Raw genomic sequence first — 27,579 nt, forward strand, 5'->3', positions numbered from 1 at the left:
ATTAATTCAGCTCACTGAAGTGTCTGACCAGTGAGAATTAATGTGATTTAGTATCTTTTTCTTTTCTCAGAATGGAAAGGAAGCGGATAGACTAAAATATAAGTGCAGCTTATTTCCTTAATTATATTTATGTGATTACTCTGAACTGGAAAATAAATAATGAAAACCATTATCTACTTAAATCATTACAATCTACCTAGAAGTAAAACATTTGCCAGTTAATAGCTAGCTTCTCTAGCTAACACTTAAGCTATTTCTGTTTAGAATAGCAGGGACTTGGTAATTCATGTTTTATCCATGGCGGGCGGGGAGGTATTTTTTGGTCAGAAGGTAGCAACCCAAGTCACCATGCTTGAGATACCCCACTGTCAGTAAAAGTATGGATTACACTCAACCCTGCAGCATTATCAAATGCATAATTAATAGCTCACATAGAAGGAGATGTGGTATAGCTTCTATGAGTTATACCTGATAATCACTGAACCTAGCTCATTAGCATTTAATGGTACATACCCCCATATGTAACATCCTTTTTTTTTAATTAGAAAATCTATGTATGTTACATATAGGATCATAGTAATTGCAAGGCAATTAAATGATGAGACCATTTATAACTTGCTGACACCAACCATCAGGATTCACCTCCTACTTCCACTATGGCAAAGAAATCAGGTCCAGGAGAAATTTGCAGGTGCCCATCCAATCATCATGGTTGCTTTTGAAGAATGATAGGGTATCACTTTGTTTAACATGTAAGGGGCATGTATTCTAGGGAAGAGATAAATGTTGGCTGATGAATCTGTCCATCCATTATAGTTCTTTTATGTGTTGGTGGAAGTTTAAGTCTGTAGAGCTAGTATTTGTTGTTCTTTTGGAGATGCAAGAGGTCCACGAAGGATAGGTTTTTAAGGAACTGAAACACAAGACTTAGGTTACCACATAATAGCCTGCAGGAGACAGAGTATAGAGAAATGTCTCTAAGAGCATCTTAGTCGAAAAATGTCTTGAGGGTCAGTAATCCTTTTAGTCAAAACCACTAGGGCCTTTTTATTGGGCTATGTGCCTGGAAGGGTACATAACAAAAGGAGCACTGGACTCAATAACTGCTCTAATTAATGTGGAACAAAGTGAGAGATTGTAATATCTTTTCACCTGGAGAAGATACCTTTAGCTGTCAACTGTGCTAAATAGAGGGAATTCCTTGCTACTGATGCTACATGGCTCTACAAAATTGTGGGAGTTGCCTACCAATGTGAGAATATTTCTGATTGTTTTATCAGGCTGGAGTGGGGTGCTAGCTTTTTTTTTCTTTTGCAAAACGTAACAATGCTACACTTGTTTGTATTTAGTGTTTAGCCCTTTTTCAGTACAGCATTGGTTTGTGAGGTTTATCTATGAAGTAACACAATTTGTTGCACTTGATCTCTGCAAAGTAACAGTAAACATCATAACCATGTCATGGGCTATTTACATATTTAATGTGATTTTTAACAAATGCTACTTGCATTCTTTACAATAATGTTTGACTTTGGAACGAGTCTGTTTTCTTAAATTGTATGACATATCTGTAGAATTTAACAAGGCTGCATACAATGAACATCTCTTCTTACCTTTATTTCAGTGCTTGTTGCCTACAGTTTCTTTAGAAGAAGTAGTTCCAGAATCTGTATCTCCAGCCCGTGATCATCATAGTTTTCAGTCTCTATTGTCTTCCAAAACAAGTCATTGTGGTACTTTGGGTTACTCCTGTTCTTGTAAATTTAACTTTGACGTATTGTATTGTATCATACAAATGTCTGAAATTATATCTATACATGTACTGTCTTCTCCATGAACTACTTAGGATCCGTGTTCTACTACTTTACCAACTACTTCAAATTTAGGCCGCAGACTTTCCCATGACTACTGGCTTGGAGCTTCTATAACAGCAATCTGGCTATCTGTGGTGATGTCTTTCCAGAAATTTCTTTATGTTATGTCGATTTCCGCTCATCAATAATGTAGCTGAAGTATGTCATCTGCTTTTCAGCCTTCTACCTTTTAATAGCTGAGATGGTGAGAGAATAAGTGCAGTGGAACAGTGCTATATTTCAGACTTACAGTGCAACACTCTTCGTAACTTCTCCTGCTGTCCTTCCTCATTAGATTCGTCTCCATTTGAATGGTTATCTCTACGTGTCCTTTGGACTGTGAATGGTGTGGGCTGGATGTTGTATACCTGAATTCCCACTCATGCACAAATCTTTAGAATCTCTGACTTGTATCGTGCAGATCATTGTCAGATATGACAATATCAGATAGCTTATATAGACTTTAATACATTAATAATTATTTGTGCGTGTGTGTGCACGAGAGCATGTGTGTGTATCACTTTGAGTATTTCAGGGAACTTGAAATAATACTCAACACATATGACATGGCTTTCACTTAAATGTAAAATCAGTGCTCACTTGGCTCTATGGATGATCAGGAATTGGTAATACTATCTCCCCCCAAGATTTTTGTTATGGTATCAGTTTCAAATGGCACCATTCTGCATGATTTTCACTTGAATTAACATTCCTGGCTAAAACATTATGTCTCTTGCTATTTCTTAGAAGTTTACTATTCCCAGATATGACTTGTGTATCCTTTAACATGGTTGTTTTCTCAGCTGATTGGGAACTATTATTTTGTCAACTTTGAACACCGAATCTTGGACACAACATTTTTCTTCTTTGAAAGAAAAGTAAAAATTAGTTTTTTTCTTATAATTATTTTTGTTCAGGCCATCTTTTCACTGTAGCATCTTGCAGTAGCCACATTACACTCTGAAATGCATCTTTATTTTAATTATTTATTTGTAATGTGTGTGTGTGTGTGTGTGTGTGTGTGTGTGTGTGTGTGTGTGTGTGTGTGTGTGTGTGTGTGTGTGTGTGTGTGTGTGTGTGTGTGTGTCATTGCTAATTGTAGTATTATACAAAGAATTTCTAGATCTTCTCCTAGAAATTCTTAATTCTTCTCTGGTAAATGTTTTCTGCTTAGCTTATCTGCAGCTTATATTTTCTTGCCTGATCTGTATCTCATTTTCATATTAAGTAACATCCTCTGCAGTCTTGAATGGGTTTTATACAAGTGCTTTTTAATATATTTTGTAGGAGGGGGGGTTCCACTTGAGCATCTTTACCATATATGTATTGCTAGAATTTTTCACATCCTTATACTATTGTTAACAGTTTCTTGTCTATCTAAACATATCTCTTTTGTGCATCTGTTAATGCTTTTGCTCTAAAAGCAACTGATCTGTTGTAGGATCACTGCCTCTATACTATGCTGACTGGCATTTACCTGTGACACAGCTGGTTTCTTCACATCATAATACTTTGGTGTCGGAGCATCTGTGATTAGTTTCTTAAGCATGTCAAAACTCTTTATATTCTTTTTAGTTGCATTCCCATGTTACTGTTGGAGCATCTGTGACTAGTTTCTTAATATCTCAAAACTCTTTTTGTCATTTTCATAGCTGCATTCCCTGGCTATATTCTGCTGTCATAGCTTTATTAGATGTATATTCACCTCTAACATATTAACTGCAAACTTACAAGATACTGCATTGTTCCTAGAAACCTCCTTCATGCCTGCTTGTCTTCTGGTCTTGGCATTTGCACAGATTCTTAGATTTTTTTTTCCTAGATTAGGTTTCAAATCCTTAAAAATGATACAATGTTGTTGAGGCTGCTAAAGAGGGAAGTTTAGTATCTTACAACTTTTTTCTGTAAGTTGCAAACAAATTTAGAGTATTTTTTATTACATGTTATATTTCCCTATCTTTTAGTGAGAAGGGGGAAGTGTGGTACCCTTGATTTCTAATCCATGTCAATCTTCTATATTATAACTGCTTGTTCATGGCTTTGGGTACGTTTGCCTGCTACAACTCCTGTTCTTTGTATTTTAATCTGTCCTGGTGTGACCATCAGCAAGCATACTAGAGGCCATGTACATCACATGGCAAGTGATGAGTGTTACAGGAAATAAGGCCATGTACATCACATGGCAAGTGATGAGTGTTACAGGAAATAAAGATTGTAGAGGGTTATCAAGATTACGGAGTGGTTTAGAGGTACCCCTGTAGGACTAACGGTAGCAAATGATAATATATGAGACAGAAGATTATTCAATCATTTACATGGAAGTAGCAACTGAGTATATTAGCTAAACATGAGATACTATATCAGAATATATTGCCCCTTGTAAAAGTTGTACCAGACTAAAGAAAAAACTGTGTTTGCGAACAATGAATGTTATTAAATAGCTATTTAGGTACTGGTGTCTATCTCTTAATGGTAACAAATTTTAATTAATTATAACTGTAACATTTTTGCTGTCACCTGTACTGAGTGATCAGAACAGAGTATTAAGTCAAGTAAACGCTTATATGCTGAGGTAATTAATTTAATTTTTAAGTAAGGTATTTATCCATACATAGTCATAATACAGAGGGTTATGATCAGGTCTCTGTAACCATGTTATTATGTATTCAAGACATGAAAGCCAAGACATTCACCTTGAAAGCCTGAATCTTGGCATCAGTGTTGAGAACACATAATAACTGATTATGATCTGTGAGTTTTATCTACTCCATGTGTTACCTGTTTAAGAAAAAAAAAGACAAAGTGCTTTAGTGGCTTTGAAAGCCACTAAAGCACTTAGCAAGTGCTGTAAAGATAGCAAGTAAGGAAAATTTCAGAGCTAGTTTTTAAATACTGCCCTAATTTAAATAAATTTCTTGCAGACTGAAATCTGTAAACTTCCATGGATATATGAGGACAGATATTCAGGGACCATTAAGAGTGAAAGAACATCCCTTCTCTTATATCCAACTGTAATGGCGCTTAGAGGCTGTGTGTAAGAGTTGTTACACACTTCTGAAAGCAAGGTTATAGTTAGGTTACATGCTCCAGAAGCATGTAACACATTTAACTTTGATTTTGGAGCATAATCATGGCACTCCATGCAGTCCAAGATGATTACTGGTAAGTACAGGAGCCATGCTAACAGACAAACCTTTTCTTTTATGAAAGCAATAGAGAATGTATTGAATTTAAAAATTGAATTACCGTGGATGCAACGGACAGATTTTATTTAAGAGATAAATAGTGTGTAACATGTAAAATGTCACTAATAATAAGAAGAGTTTTATGTGTAGAAAACGTCAGCAGTTAATTTGATGGCATAAAGTTACAAAAATTGTAAAGGCTTGATTATGTCAGTAGCGGTACAAGCAGACATTGTCTTCAACATTTGGTGTTTGTTTCCAGTTTCAGGCTGATGGCCTCTGGTGTACTGGAAGTGGGATCTGTTCAAGCATTTCTGATAATAAAAAGGAGCTTGTGAAAATAATGTTAATCAAGTCACAACATAAGTGGTGAGAACCAACAATATCTCTGTAGACAAGGTACAAAATAAATCCATGGTTCAAACATAATGGCATACAAAACTTGTGTGTTAAATTAGGGACTATACCGAGAAATGCCAGTGAGGAAATTTGTATTGCATCTATACTATCCAAATCAGAAATACAATACCCAAACTGGGAGGCTATGCTGAATAAATTATAGATAACAATGTGCTTTATTCAGAAATTAATATTGAGAAAATTATAGCTTATTCTGAGTTAAGGAGGAATATCAAGAGATTATTATGGGATCAGGAGAATGTATCTCCTACCTAGGAATCAGTCCTTCCAAGATGGAAAAGGAAAAGACAGAGAGCCTTAGGGATAAATAGTGGTATCGTTTTAATAAGGATATTGCAAATATTTTCTGTCAGAATAACTTCTGGATGGATTAGAAAATGCTAGCAACTTATTCTTACCTAATATATCAATGAATTCTGAAGGTGCTCATCTATTTCTTTTCCCAAATAGATATCTCTCTCTGGCGACTGCATACCTTCCCCTGCATACCTCCTGCTATATATTCCTTATTAACTCATCACTCACAGAGCTTCATCTCTAACTCATCTCACACTGTCTCCCTTTCCATGACATAATAATATACCACATGCACACACTCTCTCTCTGTCTCTGCACCCTTTCCCTATTGTATCAGCCCAATATGTGCACCCAGTTATGATTACCCTCTCACTACATGATTACCTAACTATCCCAAATACTGTGTTTTTGTACAAATTTTCCTTTAAATTATGTGTATTGTACATTCCAACTAATAAAATTGTCTTTGTATTCATTTTGTATAAAATATTGACTTTAATGTATGTGTACTAAAGTGTTACCTCGAAAACTTTGTATAATTATTTATAACATATTCATTTTAATGTATGAGCATTGCACAGTAGCATTGACTAATTGTTGAACTCTTGATACGTCTCTGGTATAACCTTATAAATGCTTTTACTGCAGTAGGTGTTTTGTACATTGTCATAATAACTTGCTATATGTAACCATGGAGCTTTTCTCTGCGAACCTCTGCTGTAAAGGAGTTCTAATTCCCAGTTAAATTTTCCCAGTAAAAAAATGTAAGTAAATAAATAAATAATGCAGGCTGAAAAGGTAAATCAGTTTAATAACACTCCCATGGAAATGGCAACTCTTCGTCTTGTTACTCTTGATAGTAATAAACTGGCACACTCTGGGAACAAAAAAAAAACCAACTCAAACGTAATAAACACAAATGCAAATGAAACCAATTCAGTTCAAGGCAGTAGCATAAGCCAAACACAGTTTTAATTTAATGCTTTTGTCTAAACAATTCTAGACTTCTTCAGAATGAAACCTACTGAATACCACATGGCTGGAAAAGTTGTGTGTCAGCTAGTAAAAACATTACATGATCCAACACATTTAAAAAGACAGTGAATAAATACGCAAATATTTTAAAACACAATGGTAAAAAGCACATTTATACAAAATATAATGTTTTTGTTGTCATGAAATAGCAGCCCTAATCTTTAATATTGCAGAGTGCATAGTGAGACAAACAGTTCAGAACAACTGAACGATACAGTAAATGTTAAGTAATTGTGGTGATGTGGGTGATAGATCTGTAACTCATGTTCCACTCTTTAGTGAGACAGTAGATGACTGTTGAATAAAAAAACATCTTTTGGAACACCAGCAGTGTGTGCTGATACAGACAAAGTGGTGGAATATTTAAATTTTGTGTCTCGGTTAAAATTGTTTGAGACAAAGGTTACTGAATTCAAGACATTGCATCTGGATATTGCTTTTCTTAAACAAAGTTTGAGGAGTCAACTTGTATCAAAGGGGCTTACAGAGTGGAAATTCTCCAGTGGTATTGTGAGTAACTCCCCTTTATATTCCGAGCTTGTTGAACTGTTCAGTCATGCATGGCTGGAGATTACGGACTTGCTTCTATGGCATAACTTATATGAAATTGAAACTTTAAATAAGAGCATTAAGAAACTTGACAAAACTATTGAAGCTAATTTGTTGTTTGAATTTAAAAAGAATGAGTTTGAGACCATTTCACAGGGTGCTAACAAGTGTGATATTACTGTAAACAGGAAAAAGAAAAAAATAGATTGCAAAAGGAAGAACTGAGAGCAGGGTTAAGTATATCTCACCTGTCTTCTAAGAAAACTTCATTTCATGACCATCAAGGTGAGAACTTAGTCAAGGAGCCTGTTTTAGTAAAGTAGGTGATTACTATGAAGGTAATAATATTATTACTGTCCCAAGATACTGACAATGATTTGTTTTCAGAAAATCTCCCATTAAGGAGATCAGAATGGATAGCAAGCCAGCAGTTGTTGCCAGAACCATTGGGGTGGATCGGAATTCCACTGAACTCACACCACAACAGAGGACGGAGGAATCAGAGAATGAAGGGATGACAAATACATGTATAAATTAGACTGCAGTTGTCACTGAAAAAAATGACTAAAATCTGTAAGTAGAGTACCATGGCAATTACTCCAGACTTCTTTGACCTTTTCTGTAAAGGCTTTATTTTTGTCCTACACACCTTCTCTGAAGTAGACTGCATTAAGGAACTGAAACAGTTTGTGCATAAAGACAACTTGGTACTGCTCTGTACCAGCAAGATAATACCTTTGTAAGTGGTCACCTAGTACCGACTACAAAAAGCACATTCAATCCCCTCTGAATCTCAGTGTTCATAGAAACTTCTGCATACCAATCTGTGTCACTAAAGGAAGTAAATATTGTATATAGCTAGTCAGGTACATTGACACATAATGTTAGGGTCTATATTATATATTTCAAGTTTCAAAACTTCGAACCTCATATGTTTGACAACATATGAGCAAAGTTTGAAAAATCAAAAATATAATAAAAAATTAAAAAAAAAAAACCTTACCTCAACGGTCTGAGCAGGTGGGGCAAGCCACCCTGCACCCTCCACACCCCTGCTGCTTAAATATACCAACTCCAAAATTGCACTTCAGTGCAGAAAAGTGAAATTTTCCCATTCTGGGCCATACAGAGCCATTGCTTTTCATCTTTGAACTTTTTAAAGTTCGATCATATGGTGTCGACAATATGACATTTGAACTTTAAAAAGTTTGAGTAATTAATAGCGACCCTAATGTTATGATCTGTTGTTTGAAAAATCTATTTCACCTAAAAGTTGTTTAAATTCCTACATGCTGACAATCTTGTTATTCCAGGGATCTCTGGTACCCCCTAGGTCCATAAGTGCCTTGTGGACCAACCATTAAAACCCATAGTTGCTTCAGGAAAGTCTAAAACTGGAACATATGGTACACATATTGATCACAGGTTAAAGTAATCTTTTGATGACAGATATCATGTTTGCAAGACTCCTAGCATTTCTTAAAAGCCATAAACCAAATAAGATTTGAACAGGATGTAATGTTTGTTACAACTGATGTCATTAACCTCTTTTCTTGTATTCTACACTCTATTGGAGTCAATTGGTATAATGATGCCCTGATGAAGATTAACTGTTTCACCTACCATAATGTTAGACTGTTAACTGAATTTTTGGAGCTCATACTTGAAAACAATTATTTGTTTTTTGAGGGCAAACATTTTAAACATGCCTCTCAACCTCTTAGTGCAAGAAATCTGAACACAGACAGACATAATGGGGGGACAAATGCCCAAAATTATGACACAGTCTGAATATTACTCTTATAAAGCTAGAAAGTTGATAGAATAACAGAATTTGTGTTGGTATGCATTTTCTGAAGGATATGAAGAATGAAACTCAAACTCATGTCATTTTTTAATCCTCAGATCATACCAGTGATTTGCCAGAAAAGCACAAATTTTATGAGAAACAGACCAAAAATATAAGGCAAAAATCTGTACATTCTGCACAAATCTGGACAGTTGAGGGGTATGATAAATGTAGAACTGGTACTGCTGTGGGACAAGCTGTTCCCCAATGTATGCCAACATGTGATATGTACATATATATATATCTTTCTGTGTGTTTTTGTGTGTATGTGACATTTGTATGGTATGTTTCTGTAAGCAAGTAGTTTCAATGTGTGAATATATTTGTGCTTTTTAGGTGACATCTTTTTGATATGTACAGGTGGACAATAACTCAACAGAATTTTTAAAATTTACACACCACTGGTCTTCTGATTTTGTGAATTACCTTGATGTGATCATCTGTAAAAATCTTGCACAGAATTGTTTCAAGTCAGTAATATATTGGAAGCCAACATTTTCCAGTTCTTACTTACTCTATCAAAGTTACCACCCACACAAACAAAAGACTAGTATAGTTAAGGACCAGAGGGCGAGAGTACCCCAAATACCCTCCAATGAATTACATGTCCAGCAGGAGTTACAGACTTTAAAGAAGATTTTTCTTTTTAGAATGATGGCATCCATTTGATTTGTTAAGAAATACTGAATTGCAAATTTTGAATGAGAAAATGGTAGATTACTAAAGAGGTGGTGAATAATCTAACAATGGGCCAGATTCCAAAAGAGCTGCTCTCAGTGTAAATCTGCCCTGATTTTGAAAAACTTACTCTCAGTGTACGTGAATTACTTTGGTGTAAGACCTATCCTTAAACAGGCTTGCATCGGGGCCAAATTCCAGAAGACCTGCTATCAGTGTAAGTGGTCACTTACACTTACAGGTCAACATTAAAGAGAAACTTTTTCCGGCACAGGGGTTTCATAATATGGAACTCCTTGCTGTTGTCAATTAGGAACGGTACCTAATATATCAAATTTTAAGCTGCAGTTAAGACTCCCTGTATGGTGATGAGGCCTATGATCCCTATCATCAAACAAATATTCTGAGATGACCTCTTTAGAGGTTTTGAGTTTGTCCTCCAAGGAGACTGTAACTCTGTAAAATTATATGTCAGATGTCTCACTCATATTTAATATTTTCTCTTACTTAACTTGAAATTATACTGTCTTAATATATTCAGCAGCTATATTATTCTTTTGTCATGCTCTTCTTTTTTGTGACCCCACACAAGATAACACAGACATCAAGTATGTTTACAAAATGTTCTGACCGTTTAATTACTTGGGCAACAGCTCTTTGGAATACCTCTGATGCTGACAAAATGCCTAAAGGGCATATGTGGTATGTATAGCTTTTTAGTATATAAAATGTCCACTTCTTGGAGCTTGCTTGGTCTAACTTTATCCACCAGAAACTGTATTTTGAATCTATTATTGAACAAAAGCTAATGTTTGAATCACTGTATTTTTATTCTTTCTTTGACCTCTACTCACCTCCTACTGCTGATCTTCACCGATGCCACATACCTCAATTCTCTTCCCTGAGGGATCCATACTGTATCAAGGGGACAAGGTTGTTGGCAGAATGCCACAGTGACCTTTAGTGAGCCCTTTCTGTCCAGGGAGAGAACAGCCTTCTGGTCTACAGCCTCAAAGTGTCATTGTTTTTCCCTTACGAAAGATGACAGCAGGGGAGGATATCACATATACAGCTAAGGACAGATAATTTGTATGTGGGTAAAGCAATCCCTCACAAGGCACAGTAATTGTGATGATGATGATGATGATGATGTAGGCATCATTGCTTATGTTGGAAGCTCAGTTATACCTCATGGTATGTTTAGTAGCCTGCCTGCAACCAAGGAGATATGGTTCAGTCTCGGTCAAGGTATGCCTTGATTGCAGGCAGATCTGCAGTCTCTCCCTCTCAATAAGCTAAAAACGTCTGCTCATTCCATTGCACCCTGCCCAGCTCCTCTATTGCCCAAGCCATTAATTTAACTTACATCACTTGAGTCACAGTAAGGGCTCCATTTTCCTCTGCCATGGAGCTGGACCTCTTCTACTTTATTTTTGAGTGTTATGTGTATTTTTCCTAGAGGCATGCATTATTAGGTTTTATTTGTATGTGATGTTTGCTGTGAAGTCTTCTGATAACTATACTAACATGTTAAAGACATTGCTGATAATGAATGCAAACTAAAATGAATCCAGCAGTCTAATAAGTTCAGAGAGGGAGGGGTCAGTGGAAGCTGTGTGTACAATGCAAAATGGAGAGATTGTGCAGGAGGCAGACAAAGGTCAGTCAGTTGTATCCCACAAAGACTTCATAGCCTAAATGGAATTACATTACAGAGACTGGTACTTGAAATGAAAGCATATGATGAGGGTGAACATAAAGTAAGCATAAGTGGGGAGGGGGAAAGTGAGAATGGAAAGTAATGCTAGCATGAAAAGAAGATACTCATCCTATGCCAGAGACACAAAACAAGAAGCCTGGCTAGTAGAAAAATATTTTCCATAATATAAGGAGTGTGATGATTTTGTTTGTTTTATAAGGACATTTCAAAGGGTGTATAACCATCACCAAGTTGACCAAGAACAGCAGATGAGACCTTTAACTCTCTTACTCATGAGTAAAGCAATACGTGCAGTTTTTAATCTCAGTGATGTTGACTGTTTAAATTATGCCAAAGTTAAAGAATGCTTACCTATTTTGTTATAAATTAGCACAAGAGTTGTACAAAAAGAAGCTTAGAGAATACAGGAGAAAGACAGATGTGTTATTTAATATATTGTAGAAATTAGCACTTATGTGTGCAGATGAGTGAGAAGATGTAAGGTTATAACATAAGAAATGCTTGCAGATCATTTGATCAGGCAATAAGCCTTTAGTACTATGTCTGAGAACATGAAGATTTGGTTGTTAGACTGGAATAATTAAACCACTGAGGAAATGGGGAGGAAAGGGTACCTTTTCTTTGCTAGAAGTTTACCACTTCATATAGACGGGTACCCAGCACTGCTCATGATTATAGATGAAACCATAGGAACATCCTAAGCTATCCCAGCAGGTTACAAAGGAAAAGGTGGCAACCATAGGTTTTTGGGGTACATGCCCAGGTTTTGGGATTAACTGTTTCAGTTGTAAACAAATGTGTATGTACAGTCCCATTGTCCACTAGGCATGCCAGAGAACAAATGTCTCAGGAAACATCAAGCAAGACTACAATATGTCAACAGTGGGTTGCATCATATCCTGGTATAGGAAAAGGAGTAGGAGGCAATTGCCAAAAGATGCACAGCCTCAGATGTAACCATAGTTAAACCTGCAGAGGTCAAATAGGAGCACTACTGGCTTTAGTTGTCAACTCCATTTGACACCTTAAGTAAGAAACCTCTTCATGTATCTTTGGTCAAAATCTATCTGCACTAGAAAGGGGACAAGGTAGCAAGCAAGGACACCTTTTGAAGGCATTCTTTATGATGTCCTAATATTAGAGAGTGACTTTGACAATGCACTACCTTGTGTGTATGCTGTTACACATAGCCAAACATGAAGGTTATCTCATGGGGAAGGCAGTAGAGTGGAGATCGACACCTCCTTCTGGAGCTGGTAATGGGGCTACTTCCAAAGGGAAGTTAATCAGTGGCAGAGCAGCAAACCAGGACTTCAGCTGCAGCAGCTAAAACGTGGCAGTCTTCCTTGGAAGGTGATTCTTCTAGCAAATAGGTAAGTGATAGTAGCCAGTCAGGATGTTAGTCGACACTGGAAGATGGTACTGGACTTCATTTGAAAGGGGATCTGAGGAGGGTCAACAAGGAATGGTTGAGGCAGGCACAGCTGTTAGACCCTACTTTACAGGACTTGATGGAGGTAGCCAAGGAGGATGCAGATAAGGCCAATGGGAATCCATATACTGAAACAAAGGCATACTGTACAGGGAATGGACCTCTGGAGGAGGGTTACAGGGAGAAATAATACAGAGCAGCTGATACTGCCCACTTTTGGCCAAACCCCATGATATTTCTTCTGCAACCCAGATGAGGGTAAAGCATAATAAAATTACTTATGTATAATGTTTATTTGCCAGGGATTGCAAGGGATGTAACAAGATCCTTGAGCACTTGTGAGCAGTGCCAGAAGGCTGTTAAGGCTAGAAACAATGCCTAGGTTGCTTTAATGTTTTTATCTGTTATAAAAGACCCATTTTAGAGGGTAGCTGTGGATATTATGGGACCAAAGAGTTCCCCAAGTTCCACAGTTAAGAATTGTATCCTGGTAGTGAAGGGCTATGTCACAAAATACCCAGAAGTAGCGTGTCTGTCTTCCATTGGAAAAGAGAAGGTAGCAAATGCTTTGCTAAACATTTTCAGCAGGGTAGGTTCCCAATGGAAATACTGACAGAGGTGCCAAGCTTACATCAAATCAGCTGGCTTGTTTGTGAAAACACTATAGGGTAATGTCCTTAAAGACTACCCCTACCATCCACAGACCAGTGGACAGATGGAGAGGCTGAATTCTACACTGAAGACTATGTGGAGATCATCTGCAGACCAGTTCAAGAGGGAGTGGGAATAGTATCTGCCCTTCTTCCCTTTGCATACAAGGAGGTGCCCCAGGAATCCATAAATTTTTAACCCTTTGAGTGACCGCATGGTGATTAGGTAAGGGAAGTCCTAAATTTAATTTATGATGAGTGGCAGGGTGAGTGCTTTTCCCAGAAGGAATCTGTTGTGCAGTATGTCCTGAACCTCAGGACTAACCTTAATTAGCTCATGCAGTAACCCAAGGAAGACATTGCTTAGGCCTAACAGCAGCATGAGGTCTTAGTCGATAAGATAGAGAGAGAGTATTCTGTAGGGAAGCAGATGATGATACTTATTCCTGTGAGATGCAACAAAATGCAGACAGCCTGAGAGGGTCCTTTCACCACTGTAAAAAAGCTGAGTGATGTCAAGTACATGGTAGAGTTTCAGTCAAGAGGCCAAAAAACTAATGGTATTATGCTAACACGACACACACCTATCATGACAAAGAAGCCCTGCTACTTGGAATTGGCAGTGAGTTGCAGACAGAACCAGAGGGGGGTCTAAGGTAGGTCCCCTTGGTGATGCTTGGTCTGACACCTTGGTGAATGGGGTGGACATCTTTCCACAACTAACCTCTAACCACATTCAAGCAATATGAACAATATTGATGAAATCATGAACATATTTACTGGTAAGCCAGGGTTGTACCCACATGGTGGAGCACCATGTAGAAACAGCACCCTAGCAGCCCATCAGACAAGCTACTTACAGAATGGCTGAAAGAGTTAGTTAAACACTGAAAGGGAACCTGAAGGACATGTCAGAACTCTGAATAATCCAGGGGTCCAGTAGTCCCTGGGCCTAACCAGTGGATGATGGTGCCAGGGAATGATGGCATCACCCTTATTGGCAGTGGTGGTATTCGAACTCCATTAGTGCCATCAGTCATGATGTCACAGCTGTTGGCATCCTGCCACCTACTAGTCACATTAGTGGCAGTGGTAGTGTTCAACAAGTAAATTTGCAGCACTTTGACCACTGACTTTAAGCTAGAGCTAGATGAAAGCTTTCTGGCAATACAGTATCTGCAAATCAGGATGCTAATAAAAAAAAAACTGAAAGAGCAATATATTAGCAGCTAAATGAATAGCAATTTAAAGGAGCAGTCAATTAAAGAGGCAGTCTGTTCATGTTTCTGATTTTTCCCCAACTGTAGATCTATGTGTATAGGGCTGAAAGTGTTTTGTTGTGGAAATATTTACATTTTGCTGAGGCATATCTAAAGCATCATTAATGTGCAGACCTAATGATCTTCACCTGGGAGAAGACTGAAAGTATCATAATAGTATGATTAGACAAATAAAAAAATATTGGTTTGTATTCTTTTTTTTTACAGTTGCTGTGGAACAATCTGAAGCTTCTTATGCTACTATGCTGTGTATAATAATACTCTAGCAATCTCTCAGCTGCAACAATATACTTGGCCTTCCTTTCCACTAGCCCATGTATTGTATGCAGTTTAAACTTTAAAATATGTGACATAAATAAATAGGACTATCTCAAGTGAAAAATGCTAGTATGACAGTCTCCAAGCTCTTTTTTCAAAATATCATTTATTTGTTATATGTAACAAGACTGGTAAAAACAAAGCAACAAATTATTAAAGTGAAGCAGAACCAAGACACATAAAAAACTGCAAAGCTACTATGACTAATTATGTACAACTGACAGTAACTATATGCATTAATGTATTACATGTAATACCATTTATTAGGGAAGAAAATATATGACAAAATTCTTAGAATTTGATAAAATTAAGGAAAACTGTTTTAAACAAGGCAATTTAAAAATTTTGACCAACACTCGAAAAAAAAAAAGAAAGGAAATGTAGCATCATTACATCTATGTAAAATGATTCTGTAGACTTTCATGTATTTAATAGCCATCACTTTGAATCCTGACCAAGATAAGTTTCCCCTGTTTGTCTAGTTTTGTATTATATAAAATCTGACCAACAGGAATAATGCTGTCAAAACGCGGGTGTCTTTATGTGATAATCTTGTTGGTAGGACATGGAGAATGGTGAATTCCCAAGATAACCCAAGTTCAACGTAACCTTTATTATTCAGCAGGAGCACGTTCTGTCATTGAATGCAATTTCAGCGAACACAAAAATAGCAAGTGTTGTTTGCAGAAATTACTTTCACTAAGTGGCGTTTGCTTTTTTTCTCCAGTGCTGTGCATCCTCTGAGTTGGTATATATAAGTCCAGGAGGTGTGGGGTATGCAAGGAGACTTGCCGCTCTGCAAAACAAAATTACTGAGTTTTTCATTGAAAAGTGCTTTGAGCAAACTGTCTTCATTTTTTTTCCATTTGCCAAAATTAACTTTGATGACTCAACATGAATCCTTATTTAGATTATCATTTAAAATATTTTAGAGTTTGTGAAAGAATTTACAATGCAATAATATATGTAATAAGTCAGCATTATAGAAATCACATGAATTGCAGGTCAACGAGCAGGTAAGAAAATATATGGGCAGTCTAATTTATAGACATTATTAACAACCATGCATTATATATAAAATAACTTCTTAAGAGGATACATTTTAAGTTTATTTGAGTAGTGTTTATTAACTTTTTGTCAGAATAGAAGAATTGACATGGTTTTGTGCTGGTTTGGAGCTTGTTCTGAGTCCCTTTTGGCACAAAGGTATGGAGTCCAACTCGGACATTATGGACCTGTTAAACAAAATCAATACCCAATTAGGGGAGCATACGGAACAGATTAAATCTTTGATGGAGAAGCAACAGGTGGCGATGGTAGCTTCCCATCCTATTTTTGGTAGTCTGGGTGTACCCTTAACCCAATCTAGAGGAGGCGAATGCTGAGATGCCGGTTTCGAATCGGACCTTAACTAAAAATTCTAACAGCACTAATGGTTTGGATATAATGCAATGGAAAACCACTTTATTTAATTTTCAACAGGAATTTTCCAATACAGTTCCAGTGCAGAGATCCAATTTAACGCTGACTGAAAAGTTAAAAAATTTAGACAAAAAACTCTTTCAAATGAAAAAAACTGCAATTGTAGAATAGTTACCTAATGAGGAACATTGATTTGCGGTTAGTTCCAAGAGGTTTACGTTTATGGAGATAGCCTAATGGAATATCGGGTAATGTTGAAATGATTCAAGAGGTCAATCAACTTTTTGATAACACTGGTTTGGAATTTATGAAGATTATGATCAAATATAATGACGTAGTTATAGCAAAATATATGGTTGAATTAGAACAAGAAAACGAAGCTATTTTAAATTATTTGAATTTTGACCATTATTTGACTAACTATAAAAATATCTTGACTAATGTCAATAATAGTATTCACTATTTATTTGTGAGAAAGACTAATAAAATTAAAAGAAACACTGAAGAATATCACATCCAGAAAGTTTATCCTTTATCGAATGGTTACCATGGTAACCATAGCACGCGGGTAAACCTGAATCAATGCAACTTTCAGGATGTGATGTCACCAACAAATGGCCAGCATTACGAGCAAGAGGAAATCCCTTTAGACGAGGGCCCAAGGCGTTCGGAAAGATTACACAACCGAGGGGAAGGTGTTCAGCGACAGAGGAAGGATGACAATTTAAGGTTCGTAGAGCAGGGAGCTCGCCCAATGAGATGGGACACCCAACCCAAACAGAAAGGTGTGTATACGACAGATTGGAACTAATTCCAACCATTACACCCATGAATGTGACTGCTTTTGACTGTACTGAGACTTCCATTATATCAAACAGTCATGTGTTACAGGAAAAGGGATTAGTGAAGATGCCAAGGTTAACATTTGTGGTGGAAGTGTTGGAAGTCCACCATCAGCAATAGTAAGTACTGTATCTAACCTTGACTTCACAAACTTTATTTCTCATAGAGAAATAATATTATGTGAAAAAGAGTCAAGTGTGGCTAACAATTTGAATATCAGTATTCCTGATAATGTTGAGAATTTTAGTATTTATTTGGACTCTGTATGCGACAAGCAAGTTAATAAGTGTTGTAGTGATTTAATAGTTGACATTGATGTTGAACATGCAACGGAAATGGGTATTTATGAAGCTTTAAATTTGACTGATTTGATAGAACTGTTGAATGGTGATTGTAATACATCTAATTCCATTGAACCTACCATTATAACTAATTATCATGGCGATTTCAAACTTTATAATTATTCTTGTAAATTGTTTGATGTGTGTCATGCAGAGTTGCTATCAAAGGGATTCACCTTTGTGCCAGCAACTAGTGGAAGTATGGTAGATGTGTTAATGGATTTAAAATTATTAACCCGCAAAATTAATTTAAAGATGTGGTTTCAGGATGAAAAGAATTACTTTGTCAATGGTTTAAAGAGACCAAGCAAATTTAATCCCCCAGTCAATAACACAGTGGCTTTATTTGAGAAAGCTTGTGAGTTGCAAATAAGAGATTATTTTAGCGAAGGCTCTAAGGTTCATGATGTGGCTAAGAACAATAGGAACAAATATAGGAATTTAACCAAAGATGAGAATGATTTACTTTCCCTACTTATTAAGGACAGGACTATTTGATTTATGAAGCCCAATAAGGGCAATGGTATGGTGATTATGGATAGTAACGATTATTCTAACTATATGTTACAGATGCTAATTGAGGACACATACGAGGAAGTGACTTTAAATCAAGTTCATATAGCCTTTGCTAGAATTGATTTAATGATTGAAGACCTATTATTACAGGGGCAGATCAATGAAATTGATTTTAGTTATATGAGGAATGAATTTCCAACTATTAGTAGCATTTTTGGTATTCCTAAAATTCACAAGGGCTTAAAAAATGTGGCTTTTAGACCGATAGTTGATGCTAAAAGGAGTAAGACCTTTTTTTATCAGTAAATACCTAGATTGCCACCTACAAAGAGGTTTGGAAAAATTTGATTATATTACAAAGGACTCGTGGAATTTTTTATACAAATTAAATTTTATTAAAACTAATCATTCTACATTATTTTTGACAATTGATGTTCAAAATCTGTATTTGGTTATTCCTAACAGCAAAGGTTTAGAATGGTTAGAATGTCAATTACTCAAAATGGGTATATATCAGCAAGATCAGGTTAATGTATTTATTTCCCTTATGGAAATTGTTTTAAATAATAATTATTTATTTTTTGAAGGTAATTATTATAAGCAGGTGACTGGTGTGGCTATGGGGGCAGCTTGTGCCCCGAGCTATGCAAATTACGTTATGTCATACTGGGAACAAAATTACGGTTTTGAAAGTGAATTTGCTACAAACATTCAATATTATACCCGTTTTTTGGATGACATTTTTATTGTGTGGGAAGGTGACTCTGTGAGTTTACTGGAATTTATTAAATATATTAATAATACTGAAGAATTTTTAAAATTTACTTTTAACTATAGTGATCATGAAATTAATTATTTGGACATTCTCTTGCAATATGATCAAGTTCAAGGTACATTGACTTCAGGTATTTATAGAAAAGCCACTTTTCTAATGCATATTTAAATTATTGTAGGTGACACCCTAACCATCAGAAAAAAAGCTATCATGAAGGGACAGATGGTTAGGGCAGCCAGGATGGTTAATGAACCTGGTGAGTTTAGGAATAAATTGGAAAATATAGCTGGTATGTTTAATAAAAGGGGTTACCCTATCGATTTGGTTACTAACATTAAAGAAGAAATTTCATCAAAAAGAACAAAAGGTTTTTATCAGCCTTTATTAAAGTTGGAAGTTGATACAACAAAAGTCACTTTGTGTACGAATAAGTCAAATTGTGATATTAAGAACAGGGAGGTGACAAAAGACAGTTTATATTTTATCACTACATACACTTGTGATACAGATTACATTATTAAAGTCATACAGAATAATTGGGAACTGTTACAACTGGATAGTAATGTAAGTAAAAAATGGAATAAATTACCTAGTAATGTGTTCAGAAAAGCAAGGTCTTTTAAAAATTTATTGGAGAGTGGTACGCACGTAAATAATGGATGTCGGTCCCACAGACCAGTGAGCAAGTTCACATGTGGTAGATGTAGTCTCTGTTCCTATATTTTAATTACTAAGAACAAAATTATGGTGAGGAACGAATTAATTTTTATTAAGGGGCATTTCAATTGTTACACCAAAATGTAGTTTATATGGCTAAATGTAGCGATTGTTTAGCGTTCTACATAGGGAAAACATGTAGAATGTTTAGGGATAGAATAGGTGAACATTTTTTAGATATTAGACACCAAAAGAATACTAATGCCCTTTTTAGGCATATTAATCAATTTCCTGGACACAGTTTTAAATTAGCTATCATACAACAGATTACAAAGGATTTACAAGGATGAATTTTAGATGTTCACTTGGACCTTTGTGAATTGAAATGGCAACTGAGACTAGATGCCACTAGATATCCTGGTCTAAATGACAGCATTAGTATTGCCCCTTTATTAAAGATTAGATACATTAATGGTTAAGGTTTACACTGGTTGGATGACCTATGTGTATAATCAATTTACATCGGAGATTATTTTACTTACTGTTGTTAATATTTTTAATTTCATATTACACATGTTATATTTTATATGGTTATTTATTAGAGTTTATTTGTGTACAATATTGATTTTTTACTGCATTTTCATTTATTATACAATATTTATTTTGTCACTAGTTAGCTTAATAATGTATGGTTTTACATTTTTAAGTAAGTTATTTGTTGGATGGTTTATGGACCTTAATAGGCTGTTTTGAGGTATTATGAACAACAAACATGTTTTTAAAGTGTAGTGTTCGCTTTAAAGTTTTATGGCCAATTAAGAATGTAACTGGCAATTAATTGATGTATTTAAACATGAGTTCAGCGTTATGGAGTAGTTCTGAAGAAATCATGGTATAAGACGAAACCTAGGTTAACAACTACTGCTTGGCTGTGTACTGGTTGTCGATTTTTAATAAAGTGGACTGCAACTTTCTGACGTGGATTTTTTCTCATCTCCTATTGTTGGTCCGAGTGTACGAGTTGCTGCAATCCTTGGTGTCCTTGGTTTCTGGTTTTGTGCTGGTTTGGAGCAAGAATTGACATTTAGTCAGTAAGGTGAATATCTAGATGAGTTTAGGAAGTTGATATGGGTTTATAGAACTAAGGGAATTTCAAAGTAATTTGAAAACGTCTAATAGTCTACCAGTTATAGACTAATGCGAGATTCAAACACTTGTGTTTCTTCATTAATGAAATATTCATTGAATTGGAACAATACTGTGACAAAGAAAGCAATATATGATTTATTTTTGTAACCTGGCAAATCCCAAGTAAATCACATAATCTCAAAAACTGTTAACTTATAGTATTGTGTCAGTTACTTCTGACAGTTTTTAGCTACACCTGAAGTTGCTTACTGAAGACTGATGATGCAATTTCAATTTTTTTTTCAAGTATTACAACATTATGCTGGGAAGGATGACATTATATTTGTTTTTCAGTTTGAAGAGGATTTAGAAGTATCGGTGCAGGTTTTATCATCGTTTGTTGTTCTCGGTGTCACATTGCCAGTGTAGAAGCTGGGCAGTGGCTGTTGTGCATAGGACTGGGCATTATATACCATGCTGTGCATAAGTGGCGTATGCTGGTGTAATATCAGTATGGGACCACACGTTTAAAAAGCCACCACAAGAGCATTCAAAAAAGTATGCGTTCATTTGGGGTTAGAAGCAACTGAAAAGGAGTGACAACACATGTTGCTTACTGAAGGGGTAGCACTGAGTTCAAGTGGGGAAGGAAAGGGGACTTTGAACCAGCCAACCTACCAAGTCAAAATAATAAGGAATCAGTAAGAATCACTGGGGAGAACTTCTGCTGGCCAACACCAATTAGTCAGTGGTTGTAAACAGACAACTTAAAGAAAAATGCACCATTTTATGCACTAGGATATCTAACTGAAAAAGGAAGTAAAGACAAGATATGTGGGAGGGACAGAATGAGGAAATAAGCAAGTCATAATGCCAGACAGAGTGGGCATTATGGGGAAATATTGGACCACCCAGGGTGTTTTGAGATCCACTGCTGCTGGAAGAGGTCATCCTCATACCTGAATGGTCCATTATTTCCCTGTGATACTCACCAAAAAGGGCATATTTTTGCACTCAGTAAAGGGGCTATCTTTAACTATTTTTATGTAAAATAATTCCTTCATCTAATGTTTGAAAGTTGTTGTAGGATATTTAATTGTAGTTGGATGAAATATTTTGCATTCAAAGTATACATAAAAATTACACCACCACCTCCAGCTGGAAACACACGGCATCAATAAAGGCAATCCCCAAAGGGAAGGAGCCAGCAACACTGAAAATTAAATCCAAATAACACAAAACAGCTGAAACTAATGTGCTTTAGTTTACAAACCATTTTATTCACAGTTCCAATAAACAAGGATTACGCGCTTTCGTATCCAAAACAGGAAACTTCATCAGAATCAGTTTGACAACACATCCTGCCCCATTTATAAAGTCCCAGTACATTTTCCATTGGTCCACATGCAATTTAAAATGTTAAATATGTATACATTTAGTGACTACAATTGAACCTAATATTTACACACCTCCATATTACAAATATTACAACCCTATACATGTAGTGCAATGTAAAAAATATATAAAAACTATTTATCTAAAAAATGCATGTATAAAAATATATATGTATGTATATGTATAATAAATCAAGCATACATATTTAATGCCCAATTTCTACATATGTGTACACAATAACCCTCCATTTAACTTATACAAATGCTACAAGTTATTTGCCCTTAATTTTAGGGCTGGGGTAAGGGAAATATAATCGGAAAATTCTGGTTACTGGAGTTTGAATGTAGGGAGTGAAAGGAATGAAGAAGATAATAAAACACCTTATTTAGTGACATACAACAATGATAATTCGGAACATCATAAACAAATACTGGGAATTTTTTGGCAGTATGCCAAATAGGGTAGAGGTATTTCATAGGCCAAAAAAAGGCAACCAAATAAGTCAAAGAAGGAAGGGGTATTTGGGGGGAACATTCAAGTTTGGTAGATGTTCTCAGTGCCCATTTATAGCCAACACTAGTGAACTTTGGTTACCTGTTTCCCAATATAGATTATGGGTAATAGAACACCATAATTGCTCAACAAAGGTGTGGTGTATATTGCATATTGCATATTGCACATCCTGTTGGGCATTTTATATAGGTAAGACCAAATGAAGACTGAAACAAAGAATCTATGAGCATATTTATGAGATAACAAGAAAAAAAGACTCTAATGCTTTATACCAACATGGTTAAATGAACTAGAGCAGATGTTAAATTTTGGATCCAGGCTAAAATTTAGGGAATTAATATGGCAATTATGCTTTGAAGCCTGTGTTTACCCAGGGTTACATGATCATATTTCCCTTACCCCAGCCCTAAAATTGAGGGCAAACACAAATATGGATGTGTGTAAATATTAGGTTAAGTTGTAGTCACTAAATGTATACATGTTTAACATTTCAAATTTTATGTGAATCAATGGAAAATGGGTTGGGACTTTATAAATAGGACAGGATGCATTGTTAAACTGATTCTGATGAAGTTTCCTGTTTTAGATATGAAAGCGCTTAATCCTTGTTTGTTGGAACTGTGAATAAAATGGTGTGTAATTTAAAGCGCATTAGTTTTGGCCATTTTGTGTTACTTGGATTTAATTTTCAGTGTTCCTGGCTCCTTCCCTTTGGGATTTCCTTTATTGGTGCCATGTGTTTCCAGCTGGAGGTGGTGTTGTGGTTCTTGGTGTCATATTCCCCAAGCATTTCCCGTTTTAGTGGTTATATAAAAAAAATAAAATAACTGAACAAATGATTCATAATGTCTATTCAACACACACACACACACACACACACACACACACACACACACACACACACACACACACACACACACATTATTTCAATTTGTGTGTGTGATAAAGTACCAAATTACTTTCAAAATAAAAATAATAACTGTAAATGAGTTCAGTTTTTTTTTTTTGCATAGGATGCTGTATTCATAAACAATGCGCGCGCACACACACACACACACACACACACACACACACACACACACACACACACACACACACACACATCAAGCAGAGGTTTCAGAAGCTTCAGAAGAGAAACTTAATCTGCTAGGATGGCCGTCCATCTCTTTCTGTATCTCTCCTGTCAAACACACACTGCAGACATAAAACTTAGGTAAGGAAAGTCAGTACTAGGAAAGTAAGTACTAGGCTAGTTGCTATTGCAAGACATTTTAAGCTAGCCAATTTCACTTTTTTAGGTTGAAATAACCTGTCTCATTTGGTTATAGATTGTCCTACCCATCCCATGGTCAATAATTATATATTACCCCTAATGAGACCAACTGGGATCATACTGTAGATAATTTGAGGTGACCCATGTATGGGATAAAACATTTAGGAGCAGCATCTCTCCATTAGTAGTACAGGGGTTAGTCCTGGGGTAGATTTGCCATTTCCCATCCATAGATCTAAGTTACACTTGACTATGGGTAGGTATGAACTTTGTTTCACGTGATGGGAAGTCTGTTCCAGCGCAATGGTATCCTCTTTGAAATACACCTGTCCCTTCAAACCATTCTTTTGATATTGCAGAAGAGGTTTAGATTCCTTAAATGAGTATTGCTGATGCCATTTGACTTGCTGATGCACAGTAGGTCCATAAGATGCCTTGTATGCCAGACACTGGTCACCTCTTAGCAGACTGTAGGATACAAAGTATAGAAGCAGGGTTTTGAGTCAGTTTATGTAAGACATATTGCTTGTATCCTTTTAGTAAGGTATCTCACTGGTTATCCCAGTACTTGTCAGGACAGATACATGTCAAAAGGGGGCATCATACTCAATGACTGGCCTAATGAGGGCTGAGTAAAGGGAGACAATGATGTATTTACAATCCCTTTGTTTATAAGCTGCACAATATAGAAGGACTTTCTTATAGCAGTGGACACATATTTTCAAACATTAGGTCACTATCAATATAAATTCCCAAATCTTTAACAGCTGGATCAACTCTCAGGAGCATATTGTCAATGTGGAAGTTCCCTGTGGTGGGAGACTTCCTAAAGGATATGATAATGCATTTTTGGCAATTCATTTCAGTCTATGATTTTACCATCTGTTGTTTGTCTGGGACAAGCCTTCCTGCAGAATGGTTAAGTAATTTGGGGATTAGATAACCACTCCTAACTTGCAATTATCCACAAACATAGTCAGCCAGAGCCCTTTGATGCTAGCTTTTCCTTCAGAGAAGTTGATGCAAAATAGAAGCAGTCCCACAGTCTAACCCTGGGAGACTCCACTGGTGGCTAATCTTTTTATGGAGGTAGCTTCTTCTGTTTTGCTCAGCTCCCTACTGAAATATCAGCACTGAGTTCTGAAAAGTTGTACACTGTGGTAGTGTATGTTTCCATGTATTTAATAAAGTTAACTGTGCTGTGGTAGTATATATTGAATGGAAGGGGTCTCTGGTTTCAGTTTTGTTTCACAGTAGATGGCTTTATGGTCAGACTTAAGTGACAACGATATACAGGGATGGCGCAAGATACATTCATATTAGTAAGGACAAGACACAAGATGTTGTCCTTTCCAGTTGATACTCTAACTAGTTGTTCCAGGACATTGTTTGGGATATTTCTGCAGTGAGCCTAATGATAATGGACATCAGTTGGGTGTAACAGCCATGTGTTTCTTATGCTTAGTCAAACACTCTGCTTGTGCTGTGCTGATGAGGTCATAACAAGGCCGAAATATGCATATCCACAGCTAGTGTGGTTTGGCTTTATTAGCCTGAAATTGTCCATTAAAACAACAAAAAAAGTCATGGGCATTCAGAATCGCCAATTAGCTGAAACACCTAATGTTCATAAGGGTCATTTGCATATATCCCATGTGCCTCTGATACAAGAGGTTTGGGAGGTCACTCAGTGGAAGTTCTAGCTTTGCTGGAGTTTTCATTTTGTTTTTACTGATTAACAAAGTCTGGGAATCTCTGTTCTTGTGCACTAGTGGTGGTGTAGGTTTCCCAGTCTATAGTTGGATAGTTTAGATTACCTAGGAAAACAGTTTGGGGTTTAATATGGAGTGATTCTAGTTCCTGTAGCTAGGTGTTATGGCTTTCTTTTATCATAAAGGGAATTCTACATCTAGCTAATATATGGTGCAGGACCTTTCTGATGGTTATCTGGACATGAAGTAGCCACAGTGCATCATGTTGCTTTACCAGCCATAATGTGAGTCTCTTCTGGATGAATATTGAGACACCTCCACCTTTTCTCCCTCCGGCGAAGTAGCTAATCTAAATGTGTGGAAGGGGTTATAGCCCTACACAGCTGTAGTGATCTCCGAAGTTTTAAACCATGTCTCAGTCACTGCACAGACATCTCTATCTTCCAGGATGAGGAGGGCTTGCAGGGGAATGAATTTGATTGTTTGGGCTCCTGGCATTGATCAGTAAAACCTTCTTATTTTTCTTTACTTGCTTTGTTGTGATGATAGGTTTATCAGGCTGACATTAACTAAAAATGAACTATAGGGGGGTAGTGTATTTGCCAATAATCAAAACCCTACAGGGGACATATACAGGTCATTCCTAAAGTAGTATGGTCTGTCAATCACATCCTCCCAGGCTGACAGAAATTGAACTCCCTTAAAATAGCACCAGAAACATAGCCAATTATTGAAGTCAGTTATTTTTTGCTTATATTCTGGCATCATCCTTGGAGAAGGTAGACTGTTGTTCAGTGCTAGGTTCATACTTACCTGGGGCACACAGATTGATAGTTCCATCATGTCTTTCTCTTCATATAATCCAGGGTGGTCCATCTGAAATCACTAGCACCCATATGTACTATGGTAGAGTCATACTGGTACTTATTGTTCAAGGACTTGAGTGCATATGTGATCTGACGGATCATGGTACCAGTCAAGCAACTACCTGTCTCTCTTCCCTTGCTCAGAATGACTAGAATGTTTAGAACAGGTCAATGCCTGCCTTACAGGTTCAGCATACATGACTTTGTGACACCTTGTGTTATGTGAGGTGATAGGCTTAACCTGCTGAGTGTGCTTTGTGCTTGTGTAAGGTTGCATGAGGTTTAGGCAAGTTAATCCTTAGAATCTCAGCATATGATGGGTTATGTGTATTTTGAATGCCTTTGTGAGGTGTGGTGTATGGTATACTGCTCATGATTTTAGTGTCTGTGTTTACTGTGTGTGAAATGTTTTCCTCCAAGGACATAATACGTTGTACAAAACATCTCTGATACACTAATAGATGATCATCAGACAGCATGAGACAATTTATATACTGTCTCAAGGTACCTGTCTCAATCAGGCTGACTACAGAAGTTGTGGGGAAGTGCTGGTCCATGGTTTCGATAGGAATGACTCACGACTAAATCAGATGATTAGCAGTAGGGAGTGTGAAAATAATGTAATACTGCGAGGTTCCTTGGATATTTCTGCTTCAAGATCTATGTACAATATTTTTTGCAGTACACTTACCCACTGCCCGAGACTCTGTTATTCTTCATTTTTACAGCTAGAACTGTACTAATTGAGGTCCACACTGTGCTCTTTAAAAACAACTAGATGCATTGCATATGTTAAATGTCACATATTATATACCAAAATTGTGATGGAATGTAAAATGCATTGTGTACAATGATTAGTGTCTTCAAGAAAAATC

Source organism: Protopterus annectens, chromosome 7.part0, assembly GCF_019279795.1.
Source record: "Protopterus annectens isolate FY-2018-M chromosome 7.part0, PAN1.0, whole genome shotgun sequence".
NCBI classification, from domain to species: domain Eukaryota; kingdom Metazoa; phylum Chordata; order Ceratodontiformes; family Protopteridae; genus Protopterus; species Protopterus annectens.